The sequence below is a fragment of the Bubalus bubalis genome, chromosome X, assembly GCF_019923935.1.
Source record: "Bubalus bubalis isolate 160015118507 breed Murrah chromosome X, NDDB_SH_1, whole genome shotgun sequence".
Lineage (NCBI taxonomy): Eukaryota > Metazoa > Chordata > Mammalia > Artiodactyla > Bovidae > Bubalus > Bubalus bubalis.
The window spans coordinates 68,444,714-68,451,892 of NC_059181.1; the positions used below are offsets into that span (position 1 = coordinate 68,444,714).

Here is a 7,179-nt window from a genome sequence, read left to right on the forward strand (position 1 = left end):
AATATTCCATGTCTATATTTGGGATGATTTAACATAGCAAAGGAGAAGACAATGGCAACCCACTCCAGTACTCTTGCCTGGAAAATCCCATGGACAGAAGGGCCTGGTGGGCTGCAGTCCATGGGGTCGCGAAGAGTCGGACACAACAGAGTGACTTCACTTTCACTTTTCACTTTCATGCATTGGAGAAGGAAATGGCAACCCACTCCAGTGTTCTTGCCTGGAGAATCCCAGGGATGGGGGAGCCTGGTGAGCTGCCGTCTATGGGGTCGCACAGAGTTGGACACGACTGAAGTGACTTAGCAGCAGTAGCAGCAACATAGCAATTGCACCAATTCGTCTCACATTAACTTGCAAATTCAGTGCAGTCTCAAATCGAATGCCAGCAGAACTTTGGGAAACTTTATTACATTTATAGTGAAAAAATTTCATGAATAATCACTTTAAAAATCAACTTGACAAAAAAAAGCAGTAAGAAAGGATTCACTCTAATAGATATTAAGATACACCTTAAGGCCATAGTAATAAAATAGCATGGTACCTTTCTTATAGGAACTCATAAGTAAACAAAGGAACAGAAAAGTGAGCTCAGAAATACATTCACCTATGTAGGATAATGGAGAAGGCAATGGCACCCCACTCCAGTACTCTTGCCTGGAAAATCCCATGGACAGAGGAGCCTGGTAGGCTGCAGTCCATGGGGTCGCTCAGAGTGGGACACGACTGAGCGACTTCACTTTCACTTCTCACTTTCATGCATTGGAGAAGGAAATGGCAACCCACTCCAGTGTTCTTGCCTGAAGAATCCCAAGGATGGGGGAGCCTGGTGGACTGCCGTCTATGGGGTCGCACAGTCAGACACGACTGTAGCGACTTAGCAGCAGCAGCATGTAGGGTAATTTGAAATAAGATAAAGATACCCCTAAAAACATTAGAAACACAACTGGGTTTTTTTTTTTTTTTTCAGTTTTTGTGAGCTACTTTGTTAATTCGGGGGCTTCCCTGGTGGCTCAGATGGTAAATAATCTGCCTACAATGCAGGAGACCTAGGTTCTATCCCTGTACCTTAAGTGAAGTCGCTCAGCCGTGTCCGACTCTTTTCGACCCCATGGACTGTAGCCTACCAGGCTCCTCTGTCCATGGGATTTTCCAGGCAATAGTACTGGAGAGGATTGCCCTTTCCCTCTCCAGGGGATCTTCCCAACCCAGGGATTGAAACTGGGTCTCCCACATTGTAGACAGACGCTTCTACCATCTGAGCCACCAGGGAAGTCCTTTATACAACACGCAAAACTGCAATTTAGATGGATTAGATGTAAATGGGAAAGGTAAAGCTAAATATACAGCTCCTATTGTAATCTAAGGAGGCAAAAGCTTTTTTTTTTCTTTTTTTTTTTTTTAAAAGCAAAATCACAAAGCAAAATTTTGATGGCTTTTGCCATATAATCATTAAAATTTTCTGATCATTAGTCATGTCCGACTCCTAGCAACCCAATGGACTGCAGCCTACCAGGCTCCTCTGTCCATGGGATTTTCCAGGCAAGAGTACTGGAGTGGGGTGCCATTGCCTTCTTCAAGAATATCAGACAATGTTAATTAAGTGATAAATGACATGTAGATGATACCTAAACTATTACAGCCAACAAGGAATTAGCATCTTGTTGTTGTTATTTAGTTGCTCAGTCATGTCTGACTCTTTGCGATCCCATGGACTATAGCCCACCAGGCTCCTCTGTCCATGGACTCTCCAGGCAAGAAACCTGGAGTTAGTGGCCATTTCATTCTCCAGGGGATCTTCCTGACCCAGGAATTGAATCTGCATCTCCTGTGTCTCCTGCGTTTCCTGCATTGAAGGCAGATTCTTTACTACCGAACCACTTAGGGAACCCTAAATATATGGAAAGATTTTCAAAATCACAAATATTCAGAAATATGTTAGTAAAAGACAAAATTATATCACTAATACCACCAGAATTGCAAAAATTATAGAAATAAATAATACCAAGTGTTACTGATGTGAGCCGATGGGGCCCTCTTATGCAGTAGTCTTGAAAATCTTAATATTACAGACTTCAGTAAGTGGCTTACTTTACTTATAAAAGCTTTTCAAAGTCATATTTTGTGATTCTATTCACTGTAATCCATCATAATTATAAATATACCAATCCAAAAAATTCCCATTTTATTAGGTATATACCCAACTCAACTATACTGTTTCCCTGCTTCCTTTGTGGCTACCAGTGCTCTTGAGACAAGAGCTAGAAAATTCACACAGAGATGGTATACTAATGTTGGCCTAGAGTTAAAGTGAAAAGAAGGAAATGATCTTTTTTGAGCTCCACAGTGTACCAGGTATCAAGCTGGGCACTTGAAATTGTCTCATTGAATCTATATATCATTATGAGGAAATAGGTACTATTAGCCCATTGTTTGGATAAGGAAACATGTTCAGAGAGGTTAAATAATTCATCAAAGGGCACAGATTGCAGTCCAGGTCTGGTCTGGTCCTCTTTTCACTACATTACCACAAATGACTGAGAACAAACAGGTTGAAACTGGGAGACAAGAGTAGGGAAACCCTGGGCAGCACACATCAGAAAGTAGACTGACAGATCTATGCTTATTGTGCTTTTATTTTTCCTGCTTACCAGAAATGCCATATCCTGATAATGAATTTGATTGCCTGAGAGATGTAAATTGTGGTGAAATAAGTGGCTTTAAAGCAGACTCTGCATTCATTCACATTAAGATAGAGGTAACCTGTAAAACTTGTTTCCCACCCCGCCCCCTACCATGATGATTATCTTTTACCTAGACTGAAGTCCATAGACCCCAAAGTGCATCTCCAGTTGTGGAATCTCAGGTATCAGTGCAAACTGGAGAGGGGGGTAATTTATTGTGGAGGGGTGAGAGTAGGGCTGGAGTGCATCTTAATTCTCTAAATTAAATCAAGTGTGTAACTGCCTTCTCTGCCTCCATGTGCTAACAACTTTGATTACAGGAGAAATAACACTGTACAGATGATCTGTACAGAGATTGCTTTGGAATTTGATTTGTTTTAGAATTTAACTTTGGGACAAATTTTTTTAGTTTTCCTGAAGCAGCTATGAAGTATTTATTAGAAGAGAGAAATGTAAACTAAATAACTTTCCATTTTTCTTTGTAGCAAATTGAAATGGAAGGACCATTTCTTCAAAAATGAGTGTTATACATATGAAGGGATTTTTTCCTAACAGTAACTCTGAGGTCTGGGGCTGACAAGATGGGTTTAGAGAACCTACTGCCTCCTCAACCATTCTGGCTCATTTTAATTGGGTTTTCTCTGCTGTCTTTGGCAGAGACATATGGGTTCAGTAAATGCACACAGTATTAATTGGACATTCACCATGTGTTCTTCATTTGGAAGAAGATCACCAACTTAACAGATGCCATTCATGACATCCCTGGATACACTACTCACCTCAACTTTACACAGAACCAAATTCAGGTCCTTCCTCCCTACTGCTTCACTAATTTGTCTGCTCTGGTGGACTTGCGATTGCAATGGAATTTCATTTGGAAGATTGATGAGAGGGCATTTTGGGTACTAGAAAGTCTAACCCTTTTGAGTTTAGTAGAAAATAAGATTCAAACTGTGAACTACTACTTTGAGGGCCTGTCCAACTTGGAAACTTTGCTCCTGAGTCACAATCAGATCACTCATATTCACAAAAATGCCTTTGTCCCTCTTGTCAAATTGAAACATTTAAGTTTATCTCAAAATTTTATTACTGATTTTTCCAATATTCTTGAAGCAGTCCAGCATCTGCCACACCTGGAATACCTTGATCTTACTAACAACAGCGTAATGTCCTTGGATCACAGCCCCAGATCATTGGTTTCCCTGACCCAGCTGGGGATACAGGGGAACAAACTAACAGAATTAAACTTCTCTGCCTTGTCACTGCCTAATCTGACCACTCTGGATCCATTGAGTCATTCAGAATGTGGATCTGGAAACTCTGCCCCAACTGAGGAGCTTGAATCTGAGTGCAACATTGGTGAAACTAGAGATGCTTCCAGCCAAACACCTACAGAATCTAAGTGAAATGGATCTTAGTAACCAGAAGTTTAGAGGTAGTCACTTAAACCTCAGGACAGTGTGTTGCCTCCTCCAGAAGTTGCCTATATTGAACGCTTTGGTTTTTAGGAAAAATGCCATTAATTCAGGGAGCATAAAGCACCTTGCCAACTGTACCAGGCTTTTATCCCTTGACCTGAGCCAAAGCAATGATCTGGTTCACCTCAATGACAGTGAGTTTGATGCTATACCCAGCCTTCAAAGGCTGAATCTAAACAAGTGTCAGCAACAGGACCTGGAATGCCCTCGAGAACTTGAGAGCTCTAAACCTGAGCCACAACAAGTTTAAAAACTTTCCATATTTTTGCATTTTCACCCTTAAGGTACTTACAATCTCTCTTTCTCTCTAGAAATCCCATCACAGAACTCAGTAGTATGGCCTTTTATGGGCTGTATTCATTAAAGAAGCTCAATTTGGCTGGGATACTGGTTTGCTCAATTTCCAAATTTATAGAGTTTAAATCTTGAATATAACAATATTCAGACCCTGAAACGCAAAACCTTTCAGTTTCTGAAGAAGCTCCAAGTTCTCATTCTCTCCCAGAACCACCTGAGCATCATAGAGAAGTATGCGTTTTCTGGCCTCAATCACCTCTATAAACTCGACTTGGCATACAATATCTTGTCAAGTTTTCAAGCTAGCCTTTTCTTGGGCCTGGAAAATCTAGAAGTTTTGAATCTCAGTTTTAATAAAATCACTTATGAAACCACTAGGACCTTGCCATTTCCTCCATTTATGAACCTCAAGTCTTTGAAACAACTCAACCTAGAAGGACAAATACATAGGATTCAAGTTGTTCCAACCAACTTCTTCCAAGGGCTGAATGACCTGCAGGAACTACTCCTAGGGGAAAATCCCATTGTATTCCTAGACCACCTTCAATTTGACTCCCTGATTAATCTCACAAAGTTGGATATATCAGGGACAAAATCTGGAGACTGAAGCCTCAGTTTAAATGTTTCTTTATTCCAAAAATTAAAAAGACTAAAAATGCTGCGCCTGGAAAACAACAACTTAGAGTCACTGACTCCTGGCATATTCTCTGCCTTAGAAAGCCTTCAGATCTTCTCTTTAAGATTCAACAACCTAAGGGTCATTAATCAAAGTCATCTGGAGAATCTGAAATCTCTGAAGTACTTTGATATCTATGGGAATAAACTTCAGTGCATCTGTGACAATGCATGGTTCAAGAATTGGTCAATAAACACAGCAAATGTCCATATCCCTTACCTCCAGAGCTACACCTGTCAACAGCCAAATATCAAAAATTTTTGATAGATTTTGATGATTCCATGCGTACTTTTGATCTGGGAAAATTTGCTTCTTCTGCTCCTTCAGTCTGGTCCTAACAACCATGATCTTCTCTTGGTTCATTGACAAGATGGTTCCATCTCTATGGTATGGGCTCTACATATTTTGAGCCTAGTACCTGGCCAAGTGGCATAGGACAGAAAAGGAGTTCATCTATAATGCCTTTGTTTCTTTCACTGCCACTGATGAGCAATGGGTATATGAAGAGCTTGTTCCAGCCCTAAAAGAAGGTGGCCAGCCTGCCTTTAAGCTCTGCCTTCACCACGGAGACTTTGAGCCAGGCACAGATATCTTTGAGAACATCCAGAATGCCATTGACACCAGCTGGAAAACTTTGTGTGTGGTGAGTAACCACTACCTGCACAGTGAATGGTGCCAGCTTGAAGTACAGTTGACCAGCATCAAGATGTTCTATGAGCATGAAGATGTCATCATCTTGATATTCCTGGAAGAGATCCTGAACTATAAGTTATCCAGCTACCACCAAATCAGGAAACTTGTGAACAGGCAGATATTTATCACCTGGCCAGACAGTGCACAGGAGAGGCCACTTTTCTGGGCTCACATTAGAAATGCATTGGGCAACAAATCTGTGGAGAAAGACAACACACAGCTAATTGTGGCCCAGTGATGGGAAGTCTTTGTGACTTCAAGTCCAATGTTGCCTAAGGTGTGTACAGGCTATGAGTGTGACTGAACATAACTGCTCTGCAGGGAGAAGGCTGCTTATGACCGTTATTTGGCTAATGTCCATCAGGCAACTGGAAGAGTGAAGGAAGCTGCTTGAGGAAGCTTCAGGAATGTTGTTAAAGGAAGTAATCCCAGTGTTAGAGTATTGGATATCTGGAAAGTATTCTTGTTTTATTAAGGGGAAACTTGGGAGACAAATCACTAGGATTTCTGAGGACCAGAAGGGCCCTCATATGTGCTTGAGAACATTGTTCAGCTAGTTTATCCAAATCAGTTCCTGTCAAGATAGATTGTACTGCACTTCTTCCAAGAACCTATAAGAACAGAAACACCACACAAGCTTAAATAAAAGCAAAAAAGTTAGGATTCTGGTGTATTCTCTGTTAGGGCATGAAATTCCAAAGGCCAGCTTCTGTTTAAGTCAGAGCCCAAGAGTTAGAGGAGTCCTAGTTTGATTCCACTGATTTACTCAAAGGGAAGCAGCCTTGATCTAGCAGCACAATGAGGGTTGCAGAAACTATCACCTAGCTGTGATAAAATCAGACTTCATAGACCGAGCAGTTTTTGGTAGCCATTCTTAGACAGGGTTGTATTCCCAATGGCTTCAACTTTCAGACACACCAGTGTCCTATAGCAGGCAATGTTTATAGGGAGAAACACCCAGCATAGGGGCCACGGCTCTGGTAGTAGGCAAAAGTGCTACAAATTCCTGTAGAAGGGAATTTCTTATAGGAAAACTGCTATAAATTCGTGGAGCAAGAGGGGACATAGATATCTAGAGCTCAGTCTATACCAGATGAGTAGGGTACCAACAGGGCCCTCTTCTGATTGTCTCTCCACAAGGACTTGGTCTTTATGACTGGCTTTCTTCTCCAGTCCTCCTTTATCCCCAAGACTCTAGAAAGAGTTTGTTGAGGAACAAAAGTCCCTGACAGGCAGAATCTTTAGCAGCTAGGGTAGTCAAATGTTTACCTCAGTGGGCCCTTGCCAGATCTCTCTGTATAGAAATGACTTCCCTGTGTGAAGGGAGGTCAGAAGCATGTTTTGGACCGGACTT

The 7,179-nt window shown here is 41.4% G+C and overlaps 1 pseudogene; it reads left to right on the plus strand.

Annotated features, from left to right (window-relative positions):
- Positions 1-3,116: 3,116 nt before the first annotated feature.
- On the plus strand, positions 3,117-6,192 carry LOC102412124 (annotated as a pseudogene).
- Positions 6,193-7,179: the final 987 nt, after the last annotated feature.